Source organism: Bacillus rossius, chromosome 13 (assembly GCF_032445375.1).
Source record: "Bacillus rossius redtenbacheri isolate Brsri chromosome 13, Brsri_v3, whole genome shotgun sequence".
Lineage (NCBI taxonomy): Eukaryota > Metazoa > Arthropoda > Insecta > Phasmatodea > Bacillidae > Bacillus > Bacillus rossius.
This window is the reverse complement of record NC_086340.1, coordinates 17,860,811-17,876,974: the sequence shown is the minus strand read 5'-3', so window position 1 is coordinate 17,876,974 and position 16,164 is coordinate 17,860,811. Positions and strand designations below refer to the sequence as shown.

Sequence of the window (16,164 nt, the reverse complement as noted above, 5' to 3'; positions counted from 1 at the left end):
GCAGATTAAATACAAATGTAGTAATTTTAAGACATTTTTTCTCTGGCTTCTCTGAAATCCTAGAGTGCCTCCTTGGAGGTGAACCTCGGGATCCGCCACTGGTACATCAGGGTAGTTCAGGAACGTTAAGAAAAATTTGGAAACTCCATGGTAAGGCTGGCCGCGAAATGAAATGAAGGTCCGCGAGGTGACGGCAAGGTGACTCTCCGTGAGTTCTTTTTTTAACAAAAAAAATTGATTGGACCCACGCACGTTAGAGCACAAGGGGACATGGCACAGTTTCTGATCGTAGTGGCCTTGGGGACCAAAGTTAATAGAAACTAGTTTACCCTGTGAACTATGTCTAGCCAGGTTCACCATCTCTAATCTCCTTTTCCAATTCTTTGTCAAGCCTGGCTGTCCAGTTTTTTTTAATCAAATTGTAAACAACTGTGTCACATGATTTAAAGTATTGGAGGGTTACACTTGCCAAAGAATTGAAACAAGAATTATAAAGACAGCAAATCTGGCTCAAAATAGGAGTTCAAAGGGTTAATTAAACGAGTTTAAAGAAACCAGTTTCCTGCAAAGGTTTATGGAGGTAATTTTTATGTTTTTTTTTTTTTTTGTGTGTTGAAATAAAAGAAAAAATAATTGAAGCAGTGCTTGTCTGCAAAGTTTTCTATGATAACAATTAACAAGCCATGAAGATTTCTTAATCTTTAATTGTAGCACATTCTCCATGACTTAGTCTATTTTTTTCCCCACTAATCTTCTTCTTTTTGCTTTTCAGATTGGTGTAATGTACTGTTTTGTACACAGAGTTACTTTCAGAATCTGATTCTGAACTATATTAACATTGAATAAATATTCACCATTTTTCCAGAGCTGAAGTATCAAAGTAAATTATATGTATTGGAACTGCTAACCAACATTGCAAGGCAGGGAAAGAGTGTGTGATCTGCTTTCTCAATCACTGTGGTGCCTTTAGTTATTTTTTTGCTTACTGAAGAAAACTTACCCTTCAGATCATACTGTTACAAGTGTGGAAATACACATGTCCGTAAGGAATAGCTCCAATAATTATGTACTTCGTATATATTGAAGGTGAATATGATAAAATAAAGTAAATTCAGGATATGTAACAGCTTCAAAAATTTACTTGCTTTTTTTATTTTCTAACAATTTTGTAAACTCAAATGTAAATTTGAAAAAAACTTACAGTTTATAAAATGTAAAAAACTGTTGTACACCTACCCTAAATTACATTGTTTACGTGATTTTAATAAAAAAAATTTTTACACATATCAAGTTTAGTAATTTCTTTCCAAACCATTTTTTATAGTTTTATGTAAAAAATATCAAGCAGTTTGTTAAAATGAGTTATCAATTTAAGGTAAGTCATACACATACAAACAGTGATAAATTTCTCTATGACTACCACACGGTCTTGCATAAGGTCTGGCAACTTCCTATACTTCTCCTTGGTGAGACCAGTCTGCTTATCAAAGCTCACGGCGACTAGCAAAGTAACGCACCGATTACAGTTCAGTTAATGTCGTCAATAGATAGTGTTGCATTGAATTTGACATGCACTATCATTTGGTGTGTCCGTAAAGTCTTGCTTAGGGGCAGGAGTGCAAATCTGTAGGATTTGCAAGGAGTGTGTCCATGGAAATTCTAGGGGGGGGGGGGGGGTTATACTGCCCATGTGTATGCAATAAGCAGAAAACATCAAAATATACAGATTATTCCATGAAACAGCTTTAATGTTTATGTTTATCAACCCTGTTTCACTGTCACGATTTTGCAAGTATAAGCATGCCTCCTCAGTTGATCGACTTCTGAATTCCTTGGGGGGGGGGGGGGGGGGGGGGAGAGAGAGAGAGAGAGAGAGAGAGAGAGAGACCGGGCCCCTCTGGGATATATCCATGCCCAGGGAATACCTGCCTGCCGAAAAACTGGAGCTGAAGGTTTGTGTCCCTGGTGTTGCTGATGTGTCACCTTGATGCATCGAGATCGTGCAAAGGTACCAGGCTGGGCATCACAGAGTTGGGGAGAAACATTACAAAGGTGACTATTCTAATCGGAGCAGCTGAGGGACTAAGGAAGAGAGTGTATTGAGTCCCAGCATCTGAATTATTCCCAATAATTTACCATTACAATTATTTAAGAGGCTGCAATGCCAGCTTAAGTTAGGCATTTACAATGACAATAAGTTTGCATGGCCAAACATTAAAAGTGGCATGAATTAACTGTGTTGTTTGTTTAAGAGTATTGAGTGCATAACACTTATACATACTGGCGGAAAATAATAAATCATACATTGTCGTCTACAGAAATATATTGCGTTAAATAATGAGTATCAAGAAATAATATAAATTCTGTGACTCTACCAGTCAATGAAGTGCGAAACTGCAGTACAAATCAGACTCATATTTTTTTATAATTAATTTTCCTTCTTAACTCATTCCCCTCTGGATCCAATTCTGAAGTCTATGCAGATAAAGTTGCGGAAAAAAGTGCAATATAAAATCAGATTCTTAATCTATAATAAAAATTTTAAAAATGCTTACGCATAACATGTTTTATTATGAATATAATTATTTTATACACCTGACCATTTGTTCTGTACATAACTTCAGTAAAAATGTTTGGAATAAATAATCTACAATTTTTACAACTATAAAATACCAGAAATACTCCAAAATTGTGCGAACAAAGTTGCAGGTTATTGGCTGGTAATATTAATAAATCTGCATAAGTACATTATGTGTGTATCATGCGCACAAATGAATCAGGCGTAAGTATAATTAACTGGCTATATTTTCTATTTGAAAATGTATAAGTTGCAGATGGACCGTTACGTACCTCTTGCTGGATGTATTCCCATTTTAATTAAGGTGGTTTGTAGTGATGGGAAAAACAGATAAAAACCCGTACAGATCCAATTACCAATACAAAACTGATTCAATACTTTTCGTAAATCATAGTAAAAGTCTCCAGAATTTCAATAGATGTAAGTAATAACTAAAGTCAGCACCTTAATAAGATTCTTCATTAAAAGGATTTTACAACATAACATTTGTACATTGCACAATACATATTATGCCTTTGACTAATTAACAAACACAACATAGCCTCAAATTACAGAAAAATTGGAGTAAACGATGGTAAACAGGTAGGTAAGTATAAATTATGGGTGATACTTGAATGGATGAAATTAACTGTACCTATTTACTTTTTTTATGTGTTTTTTTTAGTATCAGTTGGAAACGATCACATTGAAAAAAAGAAGTGAATATTGGCCAATTAGCCAATACCGATACTAAAACGATTACATTGGTATATCATTAGTAGTTTTTTAATAGATTGCATGCCATTAGCAGAATTTATCTCATGCAACTATCATGATGGCATTGTTGGTGGTCTGTTAAGAGGTTTTATTGGAAAAATAGTTAAAGACCACAGACTTGAAACAATGTATGTTGAGCTATAGGTATATCCAGGGGAAGGTAAGCAAGGGAAGTGGAAAAATTAGTTAAAAAAAAAAAGGAAAAAAAGAGCAAGCCTCTGTAGCTAATTAGAGAAAATTTATACTGATTCTCACAGAATAGGTATTGCTTTATTTTTATGATTTTCCTTCTGTTGTTTTTAATTGTATGGCCCCATGAGCCTCTTCGCCATGAAAAAGGTTGAACTCTGGGAAATATCCCCCCTTCTGTCAGATTCTCAAAAATGCCTCCGCCCCCTTCTGTTTTGAGCTGGCTACAACTTTGCTTTGAGCATTTTATAGTGAGGGTTCTGCTAGTACCAACTGGCTTATATATCGCAGGTGGAAACCTCTTTTTATAGGAACAAAATACCTAACCGCAAAAAAACAAGCGACAGTTTAATGATAATGCTCAGATAGCGAAAAGCAATGGAAAGCATTCAAAGCTAAAAAATTAAGGAAGGCATTAGAACTACAGCAGATAACCATGCTATGCCCTACATAGCGAAAATCCAACCATATTGTTCAGCCAAGCTCTTGAATAAGAAATATCTTATTTTGGGTCCTGAAAAAAAAAAACACTGCTCTGGGTCTCAATGCACCCATAATCTTGTTCAGAGGTGAATTCAAGAAGGGCTCAAGCACTCCTCCCTTTTTTATCTCAACTAATGGAGAATAAAATGACTTTTTCTGGGGAAAACATAACTTCCCAAACACAAGCCCCATTCTTCAGGATGTCATTTATTCTTTGATCTGTGTCTGTATTTTTCATGGGTAGAGGGCATATTACTTAAAGTCTTCATAAAATTTTCTTGATTTCAAAAGCAATGTTCATGTCAAACTATTATGTTTAGATGTATGGTTGCAAATAAAAGAGAAGACAATGTTTGAGAATGCTCCTTTGTAGGTGATTAAAAAAAAAATTAAAAAAAAACATTGATCTACCATATGACAATATTATTACTATCATTATTAAGTGGTATTTTTTATTTGTCAAATGTTTTATATTTTAACAAGTTGAGTGCTTTGTTATCGTTATTTGATTTATCAAAACTACAGATTTCCTTTTCTTTTTACGTTTATTAGGAAGTGTCTCCTTTGAATGCGGTGGTGAAACAATAGTTCGCTTTCCGCGGTAGATGGTTCTGTCTGTGTTGGGGCGGCGGGAATTTCGTTCCTATCTTGACGCTGCAGCAGCAGCATAGCAGCATGCTGCAAGGTTGCTGTGTTGACTGGTGCAGCCGCTAGGCCAGCCAGTTTTCGGTGCCCATCTAAATCGTTCGTTTATATTTGTGAAAATTGTGTTTTCGGTGTGCGAAGGCGTTACATCTTTGGGTTTTACTGGACAATACATCAAAGGTATGTTTGTTTAAACATTCTATTAGTCGTATGACGTGTTTTAGGTTTGAAATGAAATTTAGACCTATGGTGTTATTTATTCGAGGCGTATATTTGTATCAACAAATTGTCATTTGTTGAAGCGGTAACTCGGAATGTTTCATTTTATTGTGTAGTTTATTTGGGAAGGTACGTAGGTCTTCGTTTTGACACTTCCGTTGGTACTGAGTGCATATACATTTGTTTTTCTATTGACAATATATGATGTTTGTAAACAGTTTTTTGGGCGATGATGCTGGTACGTATGGTCTAATTACAATACGTATGCTGTAGTATTGAAAATAATTTGGGCTTCTTTATTTAAAAGTTTGAAGCCGATGGGTAAAAAAAAACACGCTTTTAAAATTAATTTATTTTATCTTTTTCTTATATGATTGCCGCTTTTTTTTATTGGGTGTATCAGAAGATAATTTAATGATACATAGCACTAGATTTGTAAAATCTGTAAAATAGTGTTCGTAATTATTTGTGAAGTGATGAAATGAAAAAGAAAAAAAAATAACTTAAGTTTTTATTTTCTTGAAAAATAAAGATACGTTCTAATGTATTTTTGTAGTAGCCAAAACATTTAATTGCAAATGTATATTTTCCTCCCGACCTTAAAAACCTTAGATCTTAACTATTTTATTGATTAAAGTGGACTTACACAAAAAAATAGACAGCAAATAGATGAGCTATCTTAAAAGCCGGGATCGTGCAATAGTCTGTGAACGTATTTGCAAACGCTATCGCACAACTCGTACGGAAAGTATCCTTGCATGAGTTAATACAGAATCGGACCAACACAAACCCACCCTGGGTGGGTGTGGCAAAGAGAGTTATTGATGCTTTTGAAACAAATTTGGCGTAATTAATTTCTATCTGAAAGAAAAATAAACTTGTTTTGGAAACGCTTAACTAAATTGGAAACAGTTAATTCTTCAGTGCAAATTATTTATGCGTGAGCATGTTTTTGTAGGGACTACCAAATATAATTATTATTTTAGCCTCTGTTTTGTAAACATTTACAATAAATTATACGATTATAATATTCGTTGTTAAGTACGCCAACATACTACTCGAACATAGGTAATTTATTACGTGAGTCAAACTTTGACGTTTACTCCCACCCAGGGGCAAACTCCGGGGAGGGAGGGAATTATATATAACTTCCCCCTCCCCCCCCCCAAAAAAAAATCTTGAAAGATTATCATTCCCACAACAAACATCGAGCAAAGAGGTTCTACCTTCCCCCCTCCCCTTCTCAATCATTTTCCTAAATTAAATACGCTTCTGGCCAAGACGTATTTCAAAATTTCTTAAATAAGTTAGAAAGAAAATTTTGAGGCTGCCTTTTTTTTCGAGCTATATAATTCTGTGTAAAAAAAAATATGATTATATCTCATTATTTTTGTATCAAAAGAAGAGTAGTAACATTACAAATTTCGCGTTATTATGTTGAGGCAATGTCTGTCGGATGTATACCACTACGCTTTGACACGTGCTGCGAACCATTAATCAAGATTGCGTCAGTCGTGTGACACACGGACGAATGTAACGAGAAGACACCGACTTATTCATTTTCGCATGTGTGAAGTCTAGGCTGTTGAAAAATAACGCGTATTTTAAGGTGTCCAAAAATGGACATTTTGCTCTGTCAAAAAAATATATCCTGGTCGAAACTGGCAGAGGACAACGTAATTCCAAAAAAAAAAAAGTGACAATTGACGTAAAAAAGTGGTGTTTACTAGGTTTGCTCAGTAGACATTGTTTACAACGGCTGTATTTTGACAGTCCTACCAGCAAATGTTGTTCGCTGTGTGTTGTCCCTTCACTTCAGAGCCGCGAAAGGCATTGGCAAGCCACATTAGTATCACGTCGCCGGGTCTGCCCACAGCCACACCATGGTCACTTCCCCCGTGGCAATGGCTTGTGGGAGGGGGGGGGGGACGGTCCCTAATGACAACCCAGGCCGATCAACCCATCCTCATCAGCATATCGCAAGCCAATGCCGGAGTCCAGAAGCGTACGCAACCCCCCCCCCCCCCCCCCTTCTTCCCCTAAAGTGATTATATGCGTACGCTTATGCCGGAGCCATGCGCAGAAAACGAGAATCTGTCTAGGATTAGGGATGGGCCGACCGAAACAAGTAACACCATCGAATCTATAGTATCCTATATATTAGAGAATTGAGGAAAAAATATTATATGAAAAATATTCGAAAGAATCCAACCCTGACAACTCTAACTTAAATAATTAAATTTTGGACGTATGACATTACTAGTTTGTAACTGTATGTCGTGCAGGAAAAAAACCAAAGAACGGACAAAGAAAGCTGAATATGCAAACACACAGAAAACAAGCCTAAAATAAGTAGTGGCGTGTGTCCAAAATAATGATTTAAATTAGTCTTCCCTACTGAAAGAATCATTTAAAAGAACGGTCTCAAGTTCTAAAGTTCATTAGTTCTACCGATGTTTTCGTTCGATTTCCTTTCTTAAGATTCCCGCACGATATTGTAAACTTTTCATTTGGAATTACGTAATTAAAATCACGGTTTTTATCGATTAGGGAAATTTAGTGAAATGAACGTTCAATGTTTTGGCTCCATAGTTAACATATTTTATTTTTTTGTTAATTATTTTATTTTTGACACTTGATAATGAAATTGGGTTTTCGAGGGGGGGGGGGGGGGATATTCAAGGTACTAATCTTCGTCATTTGGATTCGAAAAAATTGGGATCTTACCCAATTCTAGTCTATATAGGCCTACACCATTGTTCTATGGTAATGGTCAGTGATGGTGAAGGTGCGCATGTCAATGTTTGGTGATGCAGACTGATCTGTCAGAACACCTGGAACAACAAGTTACACAGCGACTCGTGTTGATATCAATAATGTAACAGTCCAGACCCCATTGTTGACGTAAGTTTTTTAAACATACAGATTCTTTTTGTTGGTAAAGATCGCAGGCTTTCGCGGCCATTGTCGTGAGTTGCTTGGCTTCTGGATTTTAGCCGCGTCCAAGGAGAAGATATCACGGACGGGTAGGTAACTGCTCCCTGATGATGGCGACTGCAACGTCGACCGAAACGTCGGTGACATCTCCGCCTTTCGACGCGGCCTACAACCCAGAATCCAAGCAACTCCAGATTATATATATATATTTTATCATATATATTTTTTTCCAAACCTCCCTCCTGAAAAAAAAAAAATATATATATATATATATATATATATATATATATATATATATTGGTGTATCCGCCACTGGCAGTGAGTGGTCTCTCGGGAATCGCGACTGCCCCACGAGCAAGGTCGCGAAGTGAACGGCCTCCCGCAGATACGCCTCTCTTCGGCGCGGCGGTAAACTGCGGTCCAGGAGGCTCAGTGGGGATTATTTTAGACGCCCCCCCCCCCCTCCCTGGGGCTCTTCTCTGGAGCAAGCACCTGCTGCCGTTTGTGATCGGGAGCGAATCTACGCTTTCCGTCTCACCCAGAGAAAATGCTATATAGCTTTGCTGGAATTTTTAGTAAGCAAAAAGGCTCAAAAAAACACCTATAAACCTATTAATGAAGGCGTTGAAACTTCCGATATAGCCTACTAAAGTCTTGGGGAAATTATTACCCACAAAGTGATTTACCTCTAAGTGAACTTGAGAAGCTTAGCACGGGCAAAGAATTTTATTTTATTTAAGTTACAACTTTTTCAAACCTAACAATAATAATAATAAAAGGCTTTAAAAGTTACCGTGGTCATTAACTGTAAACGAGATCTGCGCGTATCACATTTGGTGCTCGAACAGAGGTTTACCTGGAAAGTTTTCAGGGAGTTATGAAAAATTGGTATGCTCATAGATTTCGACGTGCTTTTTTGAATTTTCACTTTGACACCTCTTATCCTTGCCGCTCGCGCCGTCATATTGAAAAAAATGGCGGCCAAAAGCAGTTATTTGAGAATATCACCTTTCCGACTTAATTTACGATAAAAATAGTTACGTAATAAATTAAATTAGGAGACATTTTATATAATTAATGTAGTAATATATATATATATATATATATATATATATATATATATATTTGTAAAATCAATAGTTTCAGCGCACAATTGCCGCAAATTCTATTCCAACACATTTCCACGCCTCCGTAAGTGCCGCGTTTTTTTTTTTTTTTTTGTGTAGTAGTATCCCCAGATTATCTTGTAGCTTTATAGAAAATAATCATATTATAGATTATGTATGTTTACTTAAAGACTACTCTGGATATAATCCTTTTTATAAGGTTTGCAAGAGTAGTTTATTTATATTTATTGCACACATGATTATATTTTTAACACACATATATATATATTATATAATATAATACAGTTTATATTATATAATAATTCATATCCTTTTAGCTTGCTTATACAGGTTTCCAGGGCGTTATTCTGTCATAATTCTTATTCTTATTTTCAAAGAGAGATCTGGTGTATATTTTTAATTCTCTTATTCTTAATTAATTCTTTTCAGTTCATTTATCTAATTTGATATAATATTCCGGCTGTTCGATTACACTATACACAAGAAGAACAGCCAAAGAAACTTGTGTAGGAGATTCAAAGAGTTATTTTATTTTTCTGTAGTAAGTTATTCCGTATCGGAAAGCAGATCTTCCATCAGAGATTGTTCGTGCATCCAACTATCGAAACGCTCCAGTCTCTTGGATACTTCAAAGGTGTAATTTCTCCATATGTCATAAGTCTTCTTATCTCTCACAATTTGATTAATATCCTTAATATCAACATCCTCCATAGCCATCTTCCTTGTGTACTTGTTTCGTATGTCTTCTATTTTAACGCAATCATTTAGAACATGCTCTACTGTGTCTTCTTCCATGCACACAGGGCACATAGGGCTTTCCACTAAGTTAAAAGAGTTTAATTTGTGTTTAAAATTCCCGTGACCTGTTAGGAATTGTGAAGTGTAGTGGTCAGTACTTATCCATGAAAATTTCATCCGTTCTTCTATTGAAGGGAATATATTGTGTGTATGCCTTCCCTTGTCAGAGTTTCGCCACCTTTCTTGCCAGATTTCAATATTTTCTATGTGAATTCTGCGATATTTTGAAGCAGTGTATTCCTTGTTCATCTTTAATATCACAACTTTTGCTCTTTCTTGTATTAGTAGGTCTATAGGTAAGGCTCCAGCGATAACCTGCAGTGCTTCTAAAGACGTAGTTCTGTAGCTTTTTGTTACAGCAATTAGAGCTGTTCGTTGGGATGAGTTTAACCTTCTTCTTACATGTGAATTGCGTAGTATCCCCAGTAGGCCTGATCCACATTTCCTCTATTTTAATTTCCTCTGGTTTAATTTATTGCATAGATGTGCTCAAATAACTTTTTTTTGTACGCCATTTCCCCCCCCCCCCCCAAAAATGGCGGTGCGAGTGGCAAAGATACGAGGTGACAGTGAAAATTCTAAAAGAGCACGTCGAACTCTACAAGCATACCAATTTTCAAAATCCGGGAAAACTTTCCAGGTAAAACTCTCAAATGACTGGATAATAACTTGCGAGGTTTCCGATCAATTCTATTAGCAAAAGACTTGTAGTTTTCGTCCTCATATATCCGCGTCGGGATGGACCTACCGCGATGCGCGTCTACTGGAAACTGACTCTTTGCCTAGGAGCTCCATGACTTTGAAGGCACTGCTAGTAGCAGCCGTCGTGAAGGGTTGTTCTTTGGACCCGTATCGTCAGAGCGGCGCCGATATTCATGTTTTTATTTTTAGGTTTTATTATGATGCTTAGTTAATGCTGTAATGTAACGATAAATAAGAGAAATCGCATAGAATATATCACGACATCGTTCGTTTGTTGACCATAGGATATTGCTCCATACAGTTTTTTTTTTTTTCCAGGATCCAGACTGTTTGTGCCTGATGGTGGCCGACGGTTAGCAGATGCCTGTTCCCGAAACGTTGCAGCTGTTTTGTCTTAGGAAGCTCACTGTGTTTGTCTTTGTTGTCGTCGTTGTGGTGTCCAGACTGTCTGTTCAGCCTCGTCACTGGGTTCACGTGTGCGTTGCTGTGTTGTCGTTGTGTTGTCACGGTTATCTCTGTTCAGTATCGTCGTTTGTTTCCTCTGTTTGTCGGTGTGTTGTCCATGGTCGTTTTCGTCGGTATTTACTGTTCTTGTTTCAACTGTCCCGTCATCAACCCGCTGTGTTCGTCTGTACTGTAATACTTGTCTAATTCTCCCAGGGAATTCTCTATGCTGTCCATGCATTTAACTTAGACGTCGGCTGATTTTGGCATGTTTTCTCTGCGTTTGTGTATACCTCTCTTCGTCCGTTTTTGAGGTTTTACTATGATACACAGTGTAAACCAGCAACGGAATTTGTCCAAAAAAAAAGTTTTAAATCGATGATATTGTTTGTGTTGATTTTTTTACGTCGAAAACTGTCGAAAGTGGAACCATCACTCTGTAAAGCAGGCTACACAAGTTTAAAAAGAAAAAGAAAATTTCACGTGGAAATTACTTTTTAACTGGAATAGTTTTTTTTTAAACTGAAGTTTTAAAGTTTTATACGTAAAGTACTATTTGATTACAATACGGTGCTATTCGTCGTACAGAACATGCAGTATGTCGAGAACAAGTTCTCCCTACCCCTCATGATTGTGCTAAACTTCTCTTTATCATTGAAACCAGGTTCAAGTTTTTACCATCCAAGGCTAGTAGGCCTAGTATCCTCGTTGGCAGTGCCTTTCAAAGCGTCCCACTTTTGGGTCGAGGAGAGCTAGTTAGATGTGTTGAGCTAGGCTTTAGAAATTGCTGGTAATATTTAAGGATACAGTCGATATTATGTGGTTCTGAGCATTATCATAGATCTCTTATACGTTATGCTTATCATTGTAATTAATTTTATTTTTCATTGAAGTTAAATACTTTACCTTCAACACGTTTAAAGTAAAATTTTATTTTTTTCAAAAGAACCTTACGTGGTGGAAAATCATTCAGTGGAGGTTAGTTACGCATTCCGCTTACGCTTCACGTTGTACTACGTATTTCCTTCTTGTGATATTTGATTCGGGAATAATATTGGGAACGTGTCACATTCTGTTTTAACTCAATGTGGATAGATATATATTGATACTAGCTGACCCGGCAAACGTTGTTTTGCCATATAAATTATTTCTAGGGAATTCCTAGCTGCAGTACCCAGCGCTGCCCGGGCTGAGCACAGGGTGAAGGGGACCTTTTTAGAAATCAGATGTAGTTAGTAACTTTTATTGTCTTCTTAATTTGAATGTCAATTGTGCAAAATAATTTATATCACTTTCAGATCCCGACAGACGTTCTGCCAGTGTATAGTTATTTACCTGTATATATCGAAAAATTGGTGGTCTGTATGCAATCTAGACTTTATAAAGCACTATAGAAAAAATCTGAAAAATAAGAGATTACTAATATTGAAATGATTCCATTATCAAGCTAATGCTCAGCATGCATTACAATGCCTCATTCAGTTTTGTTTTGTAATATGTTTAAAGTAGTTACACATAAACAAATCATCCATTCATATCTCTAAATATATATTTATCTCTATTTACATCTATATATGTATCTCTCTATCTCTATTTATCTCTTTATATCTACATATGTACATATATAATTACCTCCCACTATCTCTATCTCTTCTAAATATAAATCTCTATATAGCGCTATGCATCTATATATCTATTTATCTAACCCATTTCATTCTCTATACCTCGCTCTATCTCAACTTATCTCTCTGTCTCTCTCATTCTCACTCTGTATATATATCACTATCTCTGACTCTCTTTTATATTTAAATAAATTGTGTCATGCATGTGCACTTATACAACAAAAACAGACGAAGTGCCGTTATATAATATGAAATAAACACATTTTTTTGAAACGATTTGTGCTCCAACTATTGCAAAATAGTTATACCGTCTGAGAAACCTTCACGGGCATGCGCATAACAACTCACCAAAATTGCATCGCAATTGGATGAATGGTATAGGAACATATACGGCACAAACAAACGAAAATTAAAGACATGACAAACGCATCAAACGATGGTGCGTTTAAAATTCAAGGCAACTAACGCTATCTATTGACGAAGTTAAGAACAAAACTGTTATGAGCGCCTTTATTTTGCTAGCTGCTGCGAGCTTCACTAAGCGGGCTGGTCTCACCAAGGAGAAAAATGTGAATTTGCCAGACCTTACTATGTGTATGATCGTGTGGCAGACATAAAGAAATGACACTCACTCACTATTTGTATGTCTATGACCTATGATTTTTTTTGTTATAAAATGAAATTATCACTTTTTCACTCCCTTAGGGATGGCATTTCATATTAATATGTGGTCTATGAGTTAATCCAGGTAATGAGCTCGCTGTAGGCGGGGAAGGTTGATCAAGTGTTAATTGATCAGCTATCGACCGGGGTTGAAAAATATAAAAATATATTAAAAATTAAGGGTTGATGATAGAAGGGTGAAAATTTAGGGTTGTATGTATTTTCTAATGCCACATTATAAAAAAAATAAAATAAAAACTTTTGTCCAAAAATTAAAAAAAAAATTTAGGGGTGGACTACCCCTAACATTTAGGGGGATGAAAAATAGATGTTGGCCGATTCTCATAGATACCGGATAAGCACAAAAAATTTCATCAAAATCGGTCAAGCCGTTTCGGAGGAGTATGGCAACGAAAACTGTGACACGAGAATTTTATATATTAGATTTTTGTGTTCTTTGCCCCGTCACAACATGTTTCGTAAATGTCAATTTGTAATTAGTTGTTGATCAAGACTCTCGTGGAATAGAAAAAAAAAAAGGGGGGGGGGGGGGGGGGGAGTTGGTTGGTAAGGGGTTGTTAGGGTCCAGAAACGAAAGTTTTTTTTCCTCCCAAGTGTTTTCCCCCAAAAAAACGATAATTTATTCAATGTGATTTGCCCAACCCTTGCCCTCTTGTATCTGCTTGCTGTTTGTAATCGTTTTATGTTTCCTGGTTTATGATTGTGTCGTTTTAATTGGCAACAAGTGTGTATGAAGAAAGCAATCATGAGAGAGATATAAATGCTGACTTGTGGTTCACGCGTAATTATTATCTAAGCGCGACTATCATTAATTAAGCTTCAAATTCTTAAGTTATAAAGCGACAAGAGGCGAAAGCAACCTTCCTCAGAGTTCAATGTCACCGGGAGGTCAAGCGTAGAGCGTGTCGAGGCCAGGGGGGGGGGGGGGGGGTTGTTTAGTCACGCAGCTGCCTGCTAGCTGACAACAGCCCGAGTTACACGATCCAATTGACTCAGTGGCTTCTAACCCAGCATTTTAAGTCGCATGTTTAGTCTGGTACGCAACTAAAAAAAAAAAAAAAAGTGGCGGGGGGACAAGCGCGAGTGATATAGTGTATAAATTTTGGAACGTAGTTTAGTGAACAGGAAAAATAAAAAGTTGCATAGATTGATGCACAATAGCTGACTGGTGAGGTTTCTACTCACACAAAGGAAAGTGGTTATAATCAAACTTAATATTATTCTCCCAGTCAGTGGTGGTCCTATTAGAGGGGTGATGGCCCCCCCCCCCCCCCAACTCCTTTTTCTTTACAGAAATAACCCTGTAGCTAAAAAATAAAATAAAAAAGGATCGATATAAAAAATAATCTAATCCATTCCGCATCTGATTTTGAAGGAACTTAATTTTTTTTGTAAACATTTTTAATTCTACATTATTTTGTGCTACTGTACTATATATATATATATATATATATATATATATATATAACTTTTCAAGGCGTCATAAATGCATTATAATAACCTTTTAAGTGGCAATTTTTTTATTTTTGGACTTTTCTTTTAACTGAGGTTTCTTCACTACCACCCGAAATTCTCCGGTTATTCGTCCCTTCCGAAATTTGAGGTTGAGCCAGCCTCTGCTCTCGGTATGGCCGAATTGACTGGAACTGCTCGCTGTGGTGTGTTATCCCTGGCAGATGCTGTGGTGTGTTATCCCTGGCAGATCGCTTTAGATTATTTGATCAGTTGGAAAATTAATTTACAAATATTTTCTGTGATTATAATTATGAAAATAAAAAATAACACAAAAAACAGGGGAAACAATCAAATTAAAATTTTATTTAAGACTGAACTTTTTTTAAAACAGGAAACTTGTAAATTGACCTTTCTTGATGATAAAACGTAATTTTAAAAACGTTTGAAATTTTACAATTATTTTTGGTCTTAAAAGTACTTAATTTTTTTTTGTTGGGTAATTTTGTGTAAAATTTCTTAGAAAAAAATTATTCCAACTTACTAACAGTGCAATACCGAACTAAAGCGGGAAACGAGCTACGTATGTATATGTTTAGCGTGTTGGCATGTTAGGTATCACATTCTTTCCGACATTAGTGCACATATAATGTTCTAAAATACAAACACCATTATACATATGGTTGTGCGACTATTCCGGAAATGAGAAAATTCGCGATAATTCCGGCCACTGAATCGCAGATCTTTACCATTTGTACACATTCAGTGACAGTTGCGGACATGTTCACCTGTTGTTGGTTTGTTGACGCACAACAACCCTCTCTCCTCCCGTACTCTCCCTCTCCCACACACTAAGCGTGAAGACTGTTTATCAATCAGTCAGTCTGCGCTGCTCTTTCTTTGTTGACGCGCCACAACGTTGTGATGGAAGTGATTGAAACGGAGAAAGGGAAGCCTGCAGTGCTTTATAGTGGATATGCCTACCGAAAGAAGCGTGTCAATGCTAATGGTGCTTTGACGTGGGTTTACTTGCAAGAAAGGACTAAAAACTGCAAGGTAAGATTAGTTAGTAGAAATATGGAAGTTTTGAATGTGTCAGATCACGAATGTATTCCAGACATTGCTAAATTTGACGTGATGAAATCTGTCTTTAGAGACAGGAAAAGAGTATGAGAAGAGTGTGTTACCGTGGCAAAAGTGTACTCTGAAGAATTGGGCACTTTACACGATAAATGATACAAATTCGTGACTGAATTACCACATGCGTCGTCAGTTAAGCGGACTCTTTACCAACATAAATACCAGGCACATGGGTCATTAGCAGAACCTACTGAACGTCAGGATGTTGTGTTATCGGAAGAAGGTTTAAAGATGAGCAATGGCAGTAACTTACTTTTAACAGATAACGGAAGAGAAGACAGAATCATTGCTTTAGCTGGAGACAATGGGAGAGAGTGCCTCAGATCTCAACACCACGTTTTCATGGATGGTACATTTCGGAGCTGCAGCAAGCAGTTCGCACAGATCT

General features: G+C 36.6%; 1 protein-coding gene across 2 annotated transcripts in view; it reads left to right on the top strand.

Moving 5' to 3' along the window:
- Positions 1-4,661: 4,661 nt before the first annotated feature.
- Positions 4,662-16,164, top strand: part of LOC134538292 (uncharacterized) — a 182,340-nt gene continuing 170,837 nt past the window's right edge. The window contains exon 1 of one of the 2 annotated variants that reach the window (XM_063379471.1): positions 4,662-4,831. The gene's annotated coding sequence lies outside the window, so the exon portion shown is untranslated. The remainder of the gene's footprint in view (positions 4,832-16,164) is intronic. The other variant, XM_063379473.1, reaches the window with a different exon arrangement.